At 41.7% G+C, this 19,441-nt stretch overlaps 1 protein-coding gene across 4 annotated transcripts in view; it reads left to right on the forward strand.

Moving 5' to 3' along the window:
• Nucleotides 1-19,441, forward strand: part of ATXN1 (ataxin 1) — a 474,819-nt gene that overhangs the window by 125,019 nt on the left and 330,359 nt on the right. The window contains exons 1-2 of one of the 4 annotated variants that reach the window (XR_015273755.1): nucleotides 14,426-14,633; nucleotides 17,171-17,269. The exons of 1 other annotated variant lie outside the window; for it this stretch is intronic. The gene's annotated coding sequence lies outside the window, so the exon portion shown is untranslated. Of the gene's footprint in view, nucleotides 1-14,425; nucleotides 14,634-17,170; nucleotides 17,270-19,441 lie in introns of those variants that run through there. 2 more of the 4 variants (XM_086841808.1, XM_086841778.1) reach the window with 2 other exon arrangements.

The following is a 19,441-nucleotide window of genomic DNA, read 5'->3' on the forward strand; positions in this document are numbered from 1 at the left end:
TGAGTTCAGAGACTATGCACAAACATAACCTGGACTTTTTCAGCATGTACTGCACATAGGGCCTAACTTTTGTGATTGACATGGCCAGAATAATATTTTGCAGGTGGGGTCTGGTGAAGTGTGAGCAGCTTTTATTTTCTGTTTTTGTTTAATATGGACACAGGAATCAGCCAGCACTGCCTGTTGAAAACAGCAGTTTGGTTTGTGGCATCATTTTTTTTTAACCTTGCTTTCTGCTGTTGGTGGTGGTGAACTTTAATATCTGAATGCAGAGTTGGAGCCTGTGAAATTTCTCAGTGCAGCAGAGGCTTGGTCTGTACCAGGGAGGTAGAAGAGCAGTAAGAAGATGGGAAAGCAATAGATTTCTTTTTAGAGCTCCTAGTATTTTTTTAACTAGTGTAGAATACTTATAAAAAGGGACCTTTGTCTAAAATACTTGAGCATTACATTTATTGTTTTACTCTGTAAGAACGCATTTAATACAAACAGGCAAACAAGAAAAGCCTGACAACTTTTGCCATGGTTAGGAACGTGGGGATGCCATTGCTGATTAGAAGCAAAACTACATCCAGAAAATATTTGTTGCCATAGTGACCATATTTCATTGATTCCTTTTTCTGCTGTACAGATCTGATTTAATTATTTCAGATATTTATAAATAGCTTCCTGCTTGCCAGGACCAAAACTAACGGCTACAAAGTAGAGTTGCAAAGATTTTGGATGTGCAGCTCAGTACAGTCAGATGGAGACCCCACTTAAGCAAAGCAGTCAAGGTGAGCACGTGGTTTTAAGCACCGCATCTCTTTCCAAAGAACTGCATGTGTGCTTAAAATCATACACGGGCTGAAATAGTCTGCTGCAGCTCACAGCAGATAGTGAACATTTCTATTTTAAACTGTGTGGTTTGTTTTGATTTAAGTTTCATGAACTTCAGTAGAAATAAGTCCTTAAGTACTTACACCATTAGTCATACTAGGAGTGGCCATTTGCTTACTCTGTAAGCATTAGAGGAAATATGGGCATAAACACCTTTCATAGTTTCATGTTTCTTCCACTAATCCTCTGCCTCTGTGAATCGTCCTCTGCAGCCCTCTTCTCTTTATTTTTGTTTATACTACTGCCAGGGAAATGGTTGAAACACATGCATTTTACAACTGCCTAAAGGGGAATTCTTCTGTAAGTGTGCAAGTTGAGTATGCAGTATGTGTGATTTCCAACAGTTCAGGTGCCTTCAAGAGGAAATGCTCTTGAAAGCTTCATCATACTCAGGTGCCAAAAGTCTTGCAGCTACTCTTCATTGTTTCCTTAGAATATGAATTCCACATCCTTTGACTCTGTATTCTCAGGTGTTAATTCTATCTTTTAAGTGCAGTCACAGTCATTTTGTGTGAGAAAGAGGAAAGAGGAAAATGGTTAAAAATTTACAATTCCTATTTCTTTTCATAGGTTTTATCCCCTCCAGTAAAGCATGGCATATGCAACTGGTTCTCTCCCCATTTGGTACATCAGAGGGCATTAGCATGTAGTCCAGAGCAAAAGGATTGCAAGAGACAGTTGAACCTGGAGGAACAGAAAGGGAGAATTCCAGAAGCAGCTTAAAAATTACACTGACACAAATTGCCATCTGCAAAGACAAATTATCAGAAAACTGGTTAACGTCTCTGACATCATCTTTATCCATACGCCTTTCACGTATTTTCAGAACATTGTTTGTATCAGACATTTGACATCTTTCTAGCCCTCTGCACTCAGACTTTCCTAAAATATGCAAATGTGCATTGCAAATCTGTTTTTGTCAGAATCCAGGTGGCATCTTTGCAAAAAAAGTCAGATTTGGTTTTTAGTTTTTAATGCTCCTCAGCTTCCCTGGGGTGCCAGTCACACTTCCTCCCGTCAGACATTACATGGTCTTTGCAATTTTTTTAGACTTATGAAGAGTCAGGCTCCAGGTCCCTCAGACTTGAGAGGCCAAGATCTTCAGAATTCACTCTTTCACCTGCTCTGTGAATCCACAGGTAACAGTCAAGTCATCCTGAGACTGTATCTGGAGTCATCCCACGGCAACGCCTGGTCTGAAAATGTCTCTCTTGAAGCTGGACAGGAGAAAGGTCTCTTCTTGTGACATTTCTTTTGGAATATTCATCAGCTAAGGAGGCCTGGTATCTACTTTCCTTACTTACCATGTGTTTTTGTGGGCAGCTTGCCCTCCATTTTACCCTGCTGAAGTATTCTGTGATATGTTACCATGGTCCTCTTCCATGGAGTGGCTTTTCAGGGAGGAACAGCAGTCTTCCCAGACCTGGGGTTAAGGCTAGCAAAGGATGACAAAGCTTGCTGTGTCCTGGCCCTCTTGTCTCATGGGATCAAGGCCAACAGTGTCTCCCACAGCAGTAGGTTTCCTGGGATAATTAGATGATAATTGTGAGCTTTTCTGTTCAGCAGTCCCCACTGTAGTTTCCTCTCAGTACAGTTGCATTGAACTTAGTGGGAGATTGTTCAAATAAATAAGAAGTGTCTCAGATTTTAACCCACTAAGTTCCTGTCTTAGAGCAGCGATGTCATGACAAAGAGATGCTTTTGTTCTGATGTTGTATTTAGCAGAGATTTGGAACTTTTACATCCCAAACCCATGCAATTAGTGCAATAGAGAAAAGCCCTCTTCTATGCGTCTCACAACACCTCTGGGCGAGGAAGGGCCATTTTGTGTCAGAAGCTAAAACAGGCAAAATCAAGTAAAGGAGGCAGGGAAAGGCATTCCTCTGCCTTGGCAGAACCAGAAAAGGAGATGGGGAAGAACCCTCAAAGGAGGACTCAGACAAGTACAGAAGGATTAGTCTGTGATATACTGTACAAGGTAACCAGAGCCGAGCCTGGCAACAGGCAGCCCCGCAAAGCTCAGCTCCAGTGCTCTGTGTGCAAGGGGCTGTTGTCCATCAGCTCCAGCATGACCCTGTGCATGCTGTTATCACAGCTGTTGGAAACTGTTATGTCAGTGTACCCTTTCAGTCTCTTCAGGAATAGAAGATGCTGTGCTCTTTTGGACTTTTTAATGCCCTGCTTAGTCTGGATCACAAGTTAGTGAGACATTGATAATTTTAACCATGTACTATACAGGCCTATTTGTTTGTATTCCTGAGGTGTGCTTTTTGTTTCTGGCAAACACTTCCAGAGGAAGTTTATGCAGAAAGGAGCTGGAATAATTTCTCTTTCCTTACATCTTTATCATTCCCTGCTAAACGTTGTCATGTTATCACTGCATTTTTTTTTTTAAAAAAAACAAACTTCTCTGTATGAAGTTTCCTTTTGACTCTGTGTCATTTTTTCCCCAATAATTTTGTAAAGGACAGTGTCAATTTGGATTTTATCTTCATTAAAAATGCTCTACAATTTGTGCTCTCAACTTTCACAAATACACCACAATGCCAATTTTACAACTGTGTTCCCTGCTTTTCTAGCCCTGCTGCTGTTTGATTTTCAGAGAGAAACAGAGAAACTAAATATTTATATGAGAAAAACTGTATATGTATAATCAATAAATGGAAAAAACAGAGAAGTAATTCCACCTCTGCTCTTTAAGTTTCAGTAATGCTGCATGTCAGCTGTTTCAAAGAGAAGTTGTACCCTTGTCCCAGCTTCAGCAGACATCCCTTTAACTGCTTGTACTCCTTTTAGACTCCTTTGCATAAAAGAAAAACTCCCATTGTGTCTCAGAAATTCAATATGATATGGAAACCAGATAGGTTGTGCTGTTTTTTTTTAAATAAATGTCTTCTGCCCAACTTTAGTGTGGCAAGGAAATTTGATTATCACTTGTTGACAGGTATGCAGGTCATGTCAAGTGTTTCTGACATGTCTATTTTAAGTTAAGCTACAATTTGTATTTTGATTATGACAGAGTAAAAAATACTTGGACAACAGATAGTCTTTGCCTGTGAATGAAAATTAGAACATGCAAGTTGTGGTCAGACAGGCTTCTATTAGGGAGATGAGGCTTTGATTGGGTCACTGCCCAGAGGTGCTAATAAAAAAGAAAGAAACAAAACTTCATATCACCCTTACTCTCTTTGAAACAAAAACATCAGAGCAACACAGGAGAAATAATATTAAATGACTTTTGAAAGGCAACTGGAGATTTTCTGCTTGCCCATTTTGGTCAAGTGATAAAGTATCCATCTCCTGCTTAACTGTCTGTTTTATTCCACAAGCCTGCATTTCTGCATCATTGCAAGATGCTTTAAGAGTGAAATACCCTGTGGGTCCTGGGTCCTTTGGCTCTCAGCAGTGACTAACTCAGTCAGAGTCAGCAACTTAGACCCAGAAGGAAGCTGGTGTGAGGTCAGGAGCAGGAGTCCTAGCTGGCTTGCCTGCGTGCTGGAAAAATTCGCCCCCTTCATGCCTTTTAGACTCAGCAGCAACAGGATCACTGCACAGCCCTCTGCAAGCCCCCAGGTCTGAAACTAAGGGTTATGTCTCTGTGTGGGGTCTGTAATGTCAGGAGCAAAATGAAGAGCTCGGTTAGAAGCCATTTATTGACGCCAGTATTTGAGAACACAGGCTCATGAGAAGTGGAGTCCAAATTTTGCTAACAAGGGCATTAGACTTGAGAGTAGTCCTCAATAGAACAAACTTTTAAACAAGTAGTTGTCACGTAAAGTCTGGAAGCAAGGAGTGTGTTGGTCAATACTCAGTTCTCTTCTTTTGGAAGCAGACTGGTTCTTGGAAGAAAAAAGTTGTCAGAGGATTTGAATGTTTCTGAAGGAGGGGGATGCTGAAATTCTGCTGGATTCAGTGTCTGTTTGGTCTTTATCCAGCTCTGAGCTCAAAGGCAACACTTGTGATAATACACTTTCTTCACCATAGAGACAAATGCACCTCCTGAGGGAAAAAACAGTTGCTTTGACATTTCAGACTGGGAAACCTGTCCTTGACACATGCACAGGCCCTGATACATGGTGTCTTGGCTTCGCATGCTTACGGCTGTCTGGGAGGTTGGCATCGTCCCTGTTCAAAGGCAGTGGCATGCCAGCACTGCAGTGGTGAGGTCCCCAGCGGAGATGTTTGCACTGGGAAGGCAGCAGAGCATGGCAAATGCCATCTCTGTCATAGGAGAGGATGTTCTCTGCATTAGCCATGGTGTTGTGCACTTGCTCACCCGTGGTAACGTATTTATGTTAGCGAAAGCCCCAACGAGGCAGGGGAGAAAAGAAACGGAGCTTATGTTATGTTGTGGCTGCCAGCAGTCACAAACTGCACTGTGGCAGGAAGCTGAGTGTAAGAATCAACTGTTTTCAGTCTTCTTCTAGGAGCTGTAGTCTTGATTTGCAGAGCTGCCAAAGACCCACAGTACTTATGCTTTCAGCTGGATGGGGGAGTTGTTCTGGAAATCTGTCCAAGGGATTTAAAATCAAGCTCCTGGCTAGTAACAGCACTGTATGACTAAATATTGGTGTCCAAAGGAATAGATAGCACAGATAAAGTGACTAGGCACAGAGGTGACCATGCTAGAACATAAATCATTAATATGAGAGATAAGGTGAAACACAAATAAGGGGAATATTTGTATTCCACAGTATTTCTCCTGTGGTTCTGCAGCCATAGCCCCTGTTTCATAACACTGGCTGGCCAAGACTGTGTAAAAACTCAACCCAAACAAATGTACTCTTGGCTTCATTGGTGAGGCTCTGATAGTTTTGGAGAGTTCAATAGAGCCAGCTTTGCTGCCTGTGTGTGCTTCTTCACCACGGTAATTCTCCTTCAGCGGAATAAGTGCTTAGTGCCTATCTGATTATAGAGCTGAGGTTATGGACCCATAAAACCAGAGGACACCAAGAGATAATCTCTACATGCGCAATCACATCCAAACACAAACTATGCCATTAGTATTACTTACTTTTAAAGCACCATTATCCCTGCATTGTTCTATCTCATTAACAATTAGTCATTCAGACCCTTGAGAACTTTAATATGATAATCCCTACAAGCTCATCAGGCAAATCTCACACGGTCGCGATGTTCCATGCAAGATTTATAAGACGGAACTGGCTGGATGTGAATGTGGGAGTAACGGTCCATAAGCAAATGTGACATAAAAAGAAGCCAGCCAGGAATGTTGCCTACTGAACTCAGAAAGCTTGGCTGTAGTGGGAGTGCTGTTATTTCAAAATGGCTTTTCATCTTTTGGGGTGGAAGGGAGTCATTTTGTCATAGGAGAAGAAGCAACTGCATAATGTCCATGGTATTTACACACTGGTCAATGAAAGTCAGCCCCTGCTTTTGAAACTGTGTAGCTGTATGCATTTTCTATTTGAATGCTGTGTTTAGAGAGCCTGTGCTCCTCCACTCCCTCCCCCTTCTTTCCCTTCTTTTCAGCAAAAAGAGACCTCACCAACAAAGAGAAAATAGATTGAAAGCTCTCGCATCCAGGCTCTTTCAAGCAAAGCTTGAGAGAGACTTTGGCACATAATGTCTCTAACATTATGTTCACTGCCCTTAGAAAGCAATAACCCAATGCATTCTGCTGGCAGTTAGCAAGTGCAGTGATTTCAACACAGATGAGAGAAGAGAGGACAAAGAAAGAATATGCTTAGAGCATCCCTTTCACTATGAACCTAGGGGCCAGCTGGAGTGTTTACAAAGCTCTAAGGCCAGCCAGCAGGGAGTTGCAATAATCTAATTTTAATTATGTGACAAAAGCATGAAGAATCATTTCAAGGGCTAACAGAGGAAAAGGGTTGCAGCCTGCCAATATTCCTTAGATGGTAAAAGAAGACAAGTTAACTCACAGAATTTAGTTGTTTCTCAAAAGACTAAATGGGATCTATCACAACTCCCAGCCTGCTGTTGTTAGAGAACAAACTGGTTGCCAGAAAAACGCTTTAGATGACAAAGAAAGTTCCCAAGAGGCATTCAGGGAAAGCAGCAATACCTATGCTACTCTTATTAAATAAAAGATATACTCTACCAGCAAGCAAACAAAGTCCTGTAATCACGTGAAACTGGCCAATATGAAATGCTGTGTGTACAAATATACATACGCAATATATATATATATATGTACACTGGGTATAAATTGGTAGGCCTTTAATCCGAGTTCTCCAGAATCACACCAATAAAACAGCTGTTTTGCTGTCCCAAGAAAAGCATAGAAGTGAAAGGAGAGGGAAAGGGAAGGAGAGAGGAAGGGGAGGGGAAGGAGTAACGGGCAAGGGGGAAAGGGCGAGGCCCAAGTCTTCCTGCTTTGCACACATCCCAGCTTTTTGGCAGAAAAGGAGTGCTGTCTCCTGACAATAACAGAACAGACAGTTCACAGCAATGAGCCAAATATTTTTGACTCTACCACGCATAGGGTCATAGTGACAGTGTGGGGAAACCAGTGACATTTCATGCTACCAGAAGATGAATCCATAGGTAATTATTGTAAGATTTTCTTTCTGTATGAAGACTGAATCCAATAATACTTAATACAGGATTATCCTTAATTTTATTTTTCAGTAATACTTTATGCTCTCTTCGTTCTCTTTAATCTGCTGTTGCATAGGGATTTTGTGCTTTGATTTTATTATTGCTTGGGACATCTAGTAGTGAACAAAACTTCAGTCTTTTGCAGAGGAATTGTTGGAAATACTGCATTTCTAAGCAATTCACATTCAATAATTTAACAGTCAATGGGGCTTCATAGGAACTTTCACATAATGGCATAGCTTGTTTCAGAGCTTAGTGATATGCTTGAGCTGCTCCCCTTGCCACAGCATCACTTTGATGACAAGGCTACATAGGGTGCCAAAAAGTGCAGGTAGCCTGGTTTTGCTTCTACTCTTCATTATCCCTTTAAGAGGAATAGCATGCTGCTGAATAAGTGCATGCCTTTCAAGTTCAAGAAATGTTTATAAGAGGTAAAATCTTTAGTTAAAGTACCTTATAATTCAGGGCAACTGTCTTTTGAAAAAGGAGTATACTGCAATAATATGTATATTTTAGACAAATGCAGAATATGGTGTGTGAACTCACTGTTCCAGCATAGTTCTGGGTCTACAGTTTTGCAGAGAGAGTATATGGTAGAAAGAAAGAGGATTTGTCTCCTGCCAATAGAAGAGCAAGTGAAAGTGATGTAATACTTATTGTGCATGTCTTCAAAATCAGTGTGGTTCACTCGATGGAATCAATTAGGTCTCTCTGTAGAGTGACTTTTGTAATGGAGGCCTCTACACAAATACAAATGATGACTAATAAGGCATTATACAAATCATTATTAATAAAGTAACAAACAAAAATTTTCTCTGCTAACATCCTATACTCTTTTCTTCTTTAAAATGGTCTCAGTGATAATCATTTCTAAATTGAACCTCAGAGTAATTATTTACAGCAATACTGCCAGCAGATGTTGCCACATGCAAATTACTTTTCCCCATTATGTGACAGTGAAGTTCTTGTTCTTGATCAATATTGTCATTCATACTTGCATAAATTTAGGCCTTTTTTCTGTCAGTTTAGCCATTTTTGCTTGGGTTTTCCTTCCAATGCCAAGTGTTTTTGGCTCAATACTTTTTGTATTTCTCTGGAGTAGGGTTTTAAGGTGTGACTTAGCATTCCTTTGCTTATTTTCAACCTTTCCCAGGCCCAGGTTTTAATGCTGACATCTTGCATACCCTGTGAAAATAAGAGTGCTTCACATGTTGTCATGTTCTGCCATCACAGCTGGAATCAGGACCAGCTTCAGGCACAGATAAAGGAATCTCCTGACTCCAGTCATCCGTCCTCCTCAGTGACTGCCTGTGGTACCTGTGCTGGAGGAAATGACAATGAGCTGTTTGACCACTCTTTGCTGTCTGGGCATCAATTCTTGTCACTGGTGACTGAAGGGGAACAAAGTGAACAAAGCAATAATTAGTTTGTGTGGGCTGGGCATGGCTCTCCCTTGCAGCAAAAATCACTGATGCTTCTCTTGAGAGGTGCTACTGGGGCTGTTGAGAGACGTAGCACAGTGCTACACTGGGTCTTAAAATGTAAAATAAATTGGTTTTGCAGCTAAACAACAACCATTAGCCTGTCAATGCTTGAATTCAGCTAAATGCCAGGTTGACATGAGTAAATGAAAGCTATTTTTGAGTGGTTCTAACCAGGCTGTAAGCTGTTCCTGACTCCTTGGAGCATTCTAGACATAAAGTCAGATGGATGAATTCTGGGAAAATTATTATATTCATTCAGAAAGCACATTAGAAACGGGAAGAGTGGGGGGAAAAAATTAGGAGAAGAATTTAGGGTTATCATCGGCTTTCTGGTGATATATATGTTTGTATAAAGGTTTATGACTGACTAACTGCTGACATGAATAATTCTTCAAATAGCTCTCACGCAAACATTATATACTCTACTGTTATTTTCTTAGTAACCTGGTGAGGGACATCTGCAGTTTCTGGAAAACTGAAGTCATTTGCAATGAAATTGGCAAACTAGGGCAGGGTTTGATAAACAGTTTAGAGGGAAAAAAACAAGGAAGGGTAAGGCCTTAAAACATTTGTTCTTTTCCAAACAATCCTCTTCAATTTTTAATTTTAGAAGTGACCCTCTTTCACTTTTACAATGAATTTTCAAATGTAGGATCTTGTAGTTAGATTTAAGAACTCCATATGCATTCCACAGAATTTTTTTCTCTTATTTGATGCAGAGCCTGAAGTGAAAAGTCCATTATTCAATCAGTTCCAAAGGGTGTGAGTTTCAGAAGCCAGAACAGGTTACTGAGATGGGAGAGCAGGGCAGAGTGGAGGCAGTGATAAACTCAGCACTAGCTGTTGGTTGACACTACAAAGATTGTTTTTGTCAAGGGAAGAGGTGGAAATATTCCCTCCCCTTTTCTATTTCTTGTACTTTAAGCTTTAGGCCATACTGGCACTCCCAAATGCTTAAAAGCTGTTCATTTCAGCATTCCTCTTTCCCTCCAAGTTACCCTAAGAATCATGAGGCTGTTTCCTAACAATATGCTTTTTCCTTTCCAACAAGATAACTTTTTCTCCAACTGGGAAGATGCCTAAACCCAGACCAGATGCCTTGTGAAAATCTCTCTCCCTTCATATACATTTTGAGTTTTCTAATGTTAGGGACACCCTATATTGGGAATCTTCAAACACCAAGAAAGACCAGAGTCTTTGTGGACTCTCAGCTATGAAAAAGCTGTGATATTTTTGTAAGGTAGACAAGGCATATCCATAATTAAAAATAAAGGTCTGTTTCTGATTTTGTTGACTGACATCCTCAGCAGTCAAATGGTTAGTGGGATACTGTGGACTTATAGATCCTTAGGAAAAATGTTCAAAAAGGATGTATATTAGTCAAAACTGTTAGACAAAGAAGAATGTACAAACATATAAGAATATATTTAGGAATGTGGCCACCAGTTATGCACCAGTGTTAATTGCAGTGAATACAGAGTCCTGTATGTAATACAGCCTAATGTTTCAGCCCCACCCTAGGCACACTTGTGTCTTCACGAAGTACTGACCTGGCATCATCAGCTTGTCAGCTCAGATTCCAAGAGAACTATCTGGTAAATTCACGGATTGAATATAAGCAGGGAGAGAGTCCAGAAGTTTACCCACTGCTCCATCTAGTGCTTGTTTTCAGTATCCTGTAGGATCGTGAAATAGCTTGTTCTTTTGAAGGCTGATATGGATATGCCTAGGAGCAGCTTAGCTGCTGGAGAGCACTTGCAGTCTACTGACTTCCTAGTTCATGAGGACTATCCATCAGAAAGCCTTCTCTTCAGCAGCCTTTCTATTTTTATTTTTTTTTTCCTTTTTGCCTGTCAGCCAGCAAGTGCTCATGAAGAATGTTTGAACTGCCGCTGCAAAGCAGTGATCTTCCAGGAACTGTTACAGGAAAAGGAATATGGTAAAGCACAAGACTTACCAATTGCTAGAGCTGGTGACAAAAAACCACAGTATTTGTGACAAGCAGACTGGGTACTGGTTAATGAGTTTTATATTTAACTTTAGCTGTTTATTGACTACAGTAGCTTGTTTCTACCGGGTAAGTGTTAAAGCATGGGATAATTATAAGTATTTTGGTAGTGTAGTCAAAGGCACATTATATTGAGGATAGAGGAAGGAATATTACACTGGTCAGAAATGTGAGGAAAACATTGTTTCAGACAGGTTGTGCCCACTCTAGTAATTGAACGTGTCAAGGAAGATTTCTGAGGATAAACAACCTTGTCAGGAGTTCAATTGTCAGAACAGCCTCTGGCAGTAGTTACACTGGCAAGCTAGCACTGTCCCAACAGCCCCCAGGCACAATACAGAGGACACTCTGGATCAAGGACCATTTAATAGGATATATTAATATATATAATCCATGCCACTTGGCTCCAGGCACGTTTAATTTCTCACTGTAGAGGAAGTCACAGTATAACAGTGTTTTACTGAGGATTGTGATCCCTTGTAATCTCAGGCTGAGAGTTTTGGCTCAGTAAATCCAACTCAAATAGCTCATGTTTTTAGCTCTGGGCATCCAGGGAGTGTAACAGGAAAGGTAATGGCTCTCACAGCTAAGTGAGAGTAGCACTTCAGAAGGAAGTTTTTAGTGCCAGCAGGACTTTCTGCAGCAGGATCATACTCTTTTGATTTTTAAGTGTGACTCTAGTCTAAGCAGCTCTCAGAGATGCTATCACGAATAACCATTACCTTCCATATCACTAACTGGCTTTAGTATCTTCCAGAATATAAACAGAATGAAAACAATGGAAGCAAGTCATATCAGCATACTGTAGTATCCAGTCACTACGTATTGCCACAGAAAACTAAATGCTCTCATGTGGAGGAGTGAGAATTTTCCCAGTGCTGTCTTTGCAAATATTTTTCTGAATTTGTTTATATTTACCTTATTCATTTTCCTTCCCCACTTTCCTCCAAAGCAAAACAATTCTTATTGTGAAAACTGCCAGAGAGGAGGAACAGATCTAGCACCTGAGATGTTCAAATATTAAAAATAAAAGATAGCCTGTTAAGTACAAAGCACAGAAGGAACAAGAGAAAACTGTATATAAGGGGAGTGGAAAAGTGATGATGGTGGGCAAGTTTATTCTGCTATGTATATATCAGTCAGGTCTCTATTTCAGAACAAATCACTCCACAGAATGAAATCCCAGGCAGAAGGGTTAATAGGATAGCTGTGAGTGAGGGTACCCAGGGGTCACACACTCAGATAGGACATTCTAGCTTGTCTCTGTCCTCACCCTCTGCAAGATAGTGTCAATCAGCTGGAAACACATCTCCAGAGCTGGCTGCTTCATGGTAAGGAGAGTCTGTGACCAGAGCTTATGCTTATGCTCTTTGCAGGAGAGCTCTGTTAATATCCCCGACAGGATCTCTTTATCCTGTGCCTTCCTAATCTGCAAGTCAACAGGAAAAGAGAGGGAATTCATTGTGCTAAATTGAGTTCCTGCTGTGTGTGATCGATACTGGCTTTACTTTGTAAAGTTGCCTCTTTGTTTTTTCTAAACTTCATGTTTTGTTTTGCTTTGCTTTGTTTTTCAAATGAAAGAGAGAAATAATATTGTTATTGACATTCTGGGAGGGACTTTTCTATCCTAAAGCACCCTGGTATCCAGCCCTCTCTCCTCATTAATCCTGCCCTTTCCCCATGCCTGCTGCTCCCAAACCTTCCCCTGCACATTAAGATGTAGAAGTCTTACACCAATTGGGATATTTTCAGTATTTGCTTCTACAGTCATTGAAGTCTTTTTTCAGTGTTTGCTGACTCTGTGCTGGGAAAACATGGTTTCTCTTGATATGCTGCCTGAAATAAGAACTCTTGGCTCCTCAAAGGAAACCATCACTTCTGAGAGAAGTTGAAAAGAGGACAAGTTGTTTTTAAATGTAAAGGTAACATTGAAAAACAAAGGGAGGTTGAAGGCTCTTGGTTCATTTTTTTCTCATTTACAATTCTTCTGTACCCTTAGTACTACAGCCTGTAATTAAATGTAAAGTTCTGTATATATAGGAAGCAATGACATTATTTACTGACCCTTTCTGGCATTAAGCTTCTTGAAGCCATGCCAAACCATCGCATTGTGCAGCACAATTGTGCTCCCACCATTCAGTATTTTGGCTTGGTCTGAAGTGCGCTGAGAGAGACAGGCAGCTAATGCAAAGCTCTAAGGAACAAATTTAGTTTCATCATTCTGGATAACATTAAAAGTGAGAACAGAGCAATTTAGGAAACAGTGCAGCTTCACAAGAGAGAGCTCCCGAGAGCTGCTGCAGCACACTGTCTCAGCACTACAGGCTGTTTATAAAACAGAGACTTATGCAACATAAAACCATTTGGATGTTGAGTTCAAATGCCTCAAAACTGGAGACATCTCAGTTCCTGACAGCTACTCCTGTCTATTGAATATTAAGGCTTATTTGGGAATTTAGTCTAGGTGTGTATTTTGTGTCTCCCCGAAGGAGGAGCATATGTATGGCACTATGTAGGGCATAGTGGTCAACTGTGTCTTGCTTTTTGTGAGAAAAGCGTTTGTCCCAGCTGTTCAGACATTGTTTTGATATCGGAGGATCTTGGTAGTCTAGCAGCAAGGACTGATATTTTAAATGGAACATTCTTCTTCAGTGTGTAAAGAACTGCAGTGCAGCAAGGACAGGAAAAAGCCTAGTGACTCCTCTGCATGCTGGAGAGAAGGCAAACTGGGTCATAAGGAACAGTATCAGGAATAGAGGAACAAAATGAGGAAGGGAAGAGAAAGAGACAAAATCGGTAAGAGGGGAGAAGAAAGACAGACTCATGAAGGGAGGAACTCTGACCATGACCCACAGGGACTTCGAGCAGCACTCGCAGGAATGAGCTTTATGGACAAACACGAGTGTCAGCCTCAGCCTGACCCTGCAAGCTCCCACCAGCACAGGATCCTGGCTATTGCCTTTCCTTTAGACAGATGCAAACCCCCATAAAAGCAAAACCGGCCCCTGATCCTCTAATTGTTTTGAGTATTTCTTTCCCTTGCTCTGAACTCTTAATTTCAACATCACACAGAACATTTCCCTTCGATAGAGGGGACTCTTTTAGGAAAAATCTCTGAGGAAGATGGCTGGCATTGCTTCCTGTGGCAGAGTTGCCTCTGGTGTAAGAGAAGAAGCAAACTGATAGTACATACATCATTTTGCTTCCCTTGAACTTGTCTTTCTGTATTCTTGGAACTCTATTTTTTTCTCCCGTTTTTCTTCCTGGTGACAGCGTGAACGAATAGTTATTCACATCTTTCTTTTAGCTGGGTATCTTAGGAAACTGACTTAAAAGGGACGGCGGCATAAATACAGCACGCACGGAATATTCTCTCTTCCTGTTCAGAAATTCAGGGGGGAGGGAAAAAAACACAAGGCAGGATTAAACACTTGACCTCTCCAGTGGCAATGCCGGGGCAGGGAGCGGCGCCGGGAGAAGAGTTCCGCGGGGCAGGGTGACCCCTGCCGGGGCTCTTTGTGCTGGAATCCCAGGGAAAATCCCAGGGCTGGAGCAGCAAGCTGCACTCAAGCCTGTGTGCTCAGAGGAGCTTGACTACGTGTTACAGCATCGTGCACCGACCATTTCTTCATCATGCAAGCAGGAGGCTCCAAAAGGCCTCCCCACACACATTACCTGAGGTAAGGGCTCGCTGCCTCTCACAGGGCATCCGTGGTTTAGAGCAGGGACTGGGGGGCTGTCCCCAAACAGCAGGGGTAGGAATGCTCTGGCCTGCACCTAAACTGAGCACCAGTGATGCTGACGCACTCAAACATCTGTAGCTCCGTCTCTGTTCCCCTGGTTGCTCAGCTGGTTCAAGTTCAGCCTCAGAAAGTTGGCTGCCCTCTGGTAAAGATAAGGGATTCAGTTTAGGCAAATTGCTCCTATGGAAAGAGGTCCATGATGGCTATGTCTGAGGAGGGCAAGCCCTGGCTGGGCTGACCTCCGGAGATGCTTCTGCCTCCCCTCCTAACTGAGCCCTGGCACGGAAGAAAAGGCATCTTTGCTTAAGTCACCCATGCCTAGACTTGTGTGTCTCTCTCCATGCATGGCTAGCAGAGGGAGATCGCCACTGATGGGGAGACCAGTGCTCTCCTCCACAGTTGCTATGGTGTTGTGGGCTTCTATTGCTTAGCTGGTGCCTTTTCATCCTGTCAAGGGACAGGGAGTAGTGGAAATGTGACTGTGACACAAGTCCGCGGAGCTTAGTCATGAGAGCTGTTGAACCGTGCCCCGAGGGTTTTGGTAGAGACCCAGCAGTCAAACAGGAAAAAATCTAGTACTTGAAGGAATTTTAAAAGCACCTGGCACCTATTTGCTATCCTGCTTTTTTTGTGTGCAGTTAGCCATGGTGAGGAGCCCTGCAGTTGTCAGCTACATCTCAGTGTAATTTTATACACAGGAATATTCACAATGTACTGTTCCTTTGAACTAAGTCAAAACAGCAAGCTGTTTCTTTGCTTAGAAATGTAATTTAGTTCTCCCTGCTTAGCTATTCTCTTAAGCATCAAGAGACAAGTCCAACATCCACTGAAAGTAATGGAAAGACATGGATGGTTTTCAGTGGGAGTTAGATCAGTGTTCAGTTAAACACACAATTCAATAAGACAGACTTTAACTGTTTCTCTTATTAATAACACAGAAATTAGTTTACTCAACAGAGACATTTGGTCTTTATTTTAAAATTATTTCCAAATGCAGAAAATATTTAAACTGTGTGCCCAGCCAAGAGTTTGTATCTTCTATTGCAGGAAGAGGCTCAGCAGCTTATTGTGTCAAAAAGCATGAAATTATGGGTTTCAGCAGATCCTCCTAATAAAGGCAATAAAGTTGTGAAGATTGTAAAAGGAGAAATCCATGTGGTTTATTTCTTAAGTTTCCTTCCACTGCTTCTACACAGTGTTCAGCCTCTTCCAAAAAGCATCCTAGAACAACTCAGAATGTTATTCCCCCTGGTCTAATGGGGTCAGGCAGACAACACAACAACCCCTTCACAAAGCATGTACCAGGCTACCTAGCTTTAACACGCACCCTGCCCCAATAGATGCACATGGAAAAGTTACCTGCTCTGGGCTTAAGTTCTTGGGTGTGCATAGGAGGAACAATTGAGTAGTGTTTCACTTCTGAAACAGATTTGTGCCCTCCCCAGGTAAAGCTGACAAACTAGAAAGCATCACTTCTCAGCTCACCAATTGAACTACACCATGCCTCAGCTTCATCTCAAATCTTTGATTCTAGGAAGTTTATCTGAGGTAGCCTGCTATTAGTCCTACACTTTCTGTTGCTTTTTCCAGGGTATCTTTGCTGCATAGCTGATTTGAGAGTTTAACTATCATGTGTGATCACACAGATGAGCCAGGCACAACCACATGAGTGGTCTTGTTACAAAAGGCACCTTTCCTGATACTGTGCTTTTCTCTCTGTGTCATCAGGGGTTTAACAGGCTTTGTGCTGCAGGGAGTTAAAATTCTTGCTCAGGAAATAATGGAAGAAATGGCCATGGCTGCAAACAGACGATCATTTGTTCTTCAGAAACTATGACAAGGCACTGGGAAACCATTAGCACTTGAGTAACTTCATTGCCAGCACAGGCAAATAACTCTAACTCAAAGGAATGTCTGCATGGATGTGTGTATATGCATACAACAGTTTTTATTCCATACCTGGCCAGGTAGCCTTAGCTTAGTGTACCTAAGAAAAAAATTCAAGGAACGGCTTGGGTTAAGCACGTAGTGAGAATGTACCCTCAGGTCTCTTACTTTTCCTATTTCTCACCTTGTTGGAAAATTTTGAACCAGCTAAGTAAAGTTTCTCTATTTTCTAAGGCTTTTTTTCTTTTTCTTGTTTCTCCATTGTTCTTTCCAGGCAACACAGGGTGATTTTCAGGTTTTCTTCTCTATTGCTAATATAATTTTTTTGCAAAACATGCCAACTGGACCAGGCCTGGAGGTGGGCTGAAGGAGTAGGCTCTGTCTAATGGACTGCCTTTCTCAGCTTCTCAGGTGGGATCCCAGCTGCTTAGGAAACGAGATGATCTCTTGCTCCTCCCCTTAGTGATTTAGTACAAGTCTGTCAAGAGAGGAGAAAGCAGGAAAGCAGCTTTTTTTATTCCTGAGAGTGATAGGAGAACTGCCACAAAGCTGTAAAAATAGGGGCTATCTTTTAATCTGTTCTGCAGTGCTTGGTCTGTGATTTGAGAGAAGAGTGGTCCTGTACTACTGCTGGATTTCCTTGGCTGGGAAAGTGGAAAGGAAGAATGTATCACCTGTAGCTGAAGGTAAGAAAGTAAAAAGCCAGGCTAGGAGCAGAGGTGAGCATGATGTGGGATTAGTGAGGAAGGGAGGTGGGCAGAGCTAATGACCCAAATGGAAGTGCGCATGGATGAGGAGGTGGTGGCAGGGCTGATAGCAGAGAGACTGCAAATGGCATAATTGCTTTACTTGTTTTTTGGAAGAGCCAGCTATAGTAAATGTTTTATGCCTGTGAAAGGTAGGACATAGAGGATTCTAAAATCAAGAGACTGACCAGAAACACAACTCTGGAACAGAAACAGTCATCTTCCAACTCACCTGTGCTCTGTGTATCTCAGCCCATTAGTTGTTTTCTACATTATCATATTGGTACTAGTTCTGTCTTTCCCTTATATGCGCAATACTTGTCAAATAGATGTTCTTGGGGCCTGTTATCACCTTATTGTCTGAAGGTCTCACCTCTCTGCCAGTCTCTCTGCACACTAAGTTAAAATTCTTAGGGTCCCATCATGTATTTCTACTGCCCCAGGTCCCTTCTGGTCACAGCTTTTTCCCTGTGTGCTCCTGCTTTTGTATCTTCCTGTGTGTGTACAATATGTTTCCAATCTCCTCATCCCTAGAGAAAGGGAATCTTTTCATGGAACCACTAAAGAAGTTAGATAAATTTCATAATGTAATAACAGTAAGTTAAATTTGATAGAATCATGATAATGTACGTGTGCTTGAATTTAGTGACTGGCTTGTACCAGCCTCTTCCTGGTTCTTCTCACTTGTTTCTTCTAATTAGTGTGTTGTTACACACAGATTAGACATCTTTTCCCAGGTGAGAGAGGTAGCAGCAAGACTCAGCTGTGCCCCGTGATAAATCATTTACTTATGCCCTCAAAAAAGACATTTGCAGGGAGGAGGACATTTGCAAGAGGAGCTCTTCATATTTGCAAGACAGACCCAGATTGATTCACTGATGCAGCTGTAAGTTATCAGGACTCAGTGACAGTGTCCTCCTCAGTATAATTGTTTGTGGTGTCTACTGCAGTTATTTCCTTCAGCAGCAGCCCTGGCTCAGCATCTAAAGGTGCGGGCTGAGGGTGTCTGTACCTTCTTGACTTTCAAAACCTGGGCAGTCTTTTTCAGTGTGTTTCCCTGTGGTTTGGTGAGCAGTTTCTGGGGGAAAAAAAGTGATGTGCTGTGTTGTGGTGTTTTGTTTAGTTCCTCTTCCCTAACCTAGAACAAAACAACAAAATGCGCAATGCTCTGTAATGAGGGATGGAAGTAGGTATTTGTCAAAAACATGCAGCAGTTCCTTCTGGCTTTCTACCCAAATGTGATCAGAAGATTACTCCAGTTATCACTGAATTTAGTAAATTTGTTCTGATGTCCATGGACTGTAAATCTTTTGCTATAAGGACAAAAAAAAAACCGCTCCAGAAGTTTCCTTTCTTGTGAGTATTTTTAGAGTAATCCAGGCTTTCAGCAAAAAAACCTGGACTTGCAATGTCTATGAGATGAATATAAGACCTACTGTACTGCGGTTAATCAGGTTTTGGTAGTAGGCTGTACATAAACTGTCTGCATTGGCTTGATTTATAAAAAAGTAGAGGGTTCCAGGTGATAAAGCAACAAAGCTGGAAAAATACACAGCAGAATTAGATGACCTATTTCTTTGCTTCAGCAGAAGGCTTCATGTCCTTCACTGTAAAATCACCCACTTCCTCATTTCCAAACTGATTTTTATCCAGCCTGACTGGGGGTTTCTGCAGTGTCTTTCCCAGGGCATCTCTCTGGAGAGAGATTAAAAACTTCCAGCAGGATATATTTTGTTCTTGGGGCGACATTTTGCTGCTTGCCTTCTGCTTTTCTTTCATGCATGGAGGTGATGGACACCAATACCAGTGAAAGCCTAGAAATAATGATGTGCTAATAACCTCAGATCTCACTCATGAGGGAGTGTTGTCTGCAGTGAGAATTCCCATTTGCTGGTGAGTGATGTGTCTGTGGAGCTTGCAGTGTTGCTGTACACCCAGCAGATGTGGGGATTTGATAACGAGGTCCTGAGGATTTAGACAAGTTACTTTATCACTGCTGAAGAGATTTAAGAATTATTTTGTTAAAGCTTCACAATCATAATAGTGGTCTCTGCTGCATACAAATGAGCAGCCCAATCCTAGAGCCCTGCTGCTGCGGGTAGCACTTATTCC

Source organism: Cyanistes caeruleus, chromosome 1, assembly GCF_971803275.1.
Source record: "Cyanistes caeruleus chromosome 1, bCyaCae1.hap1.1, whole genome shotgun sequence".
NCBI classification, from domain to species: domain Eukaryota; kingdom Metazoa; phylum Chordata; class Aves; order Passeriformes; family Paridae; genus Cyanistes; species Cyanistes caeruleus.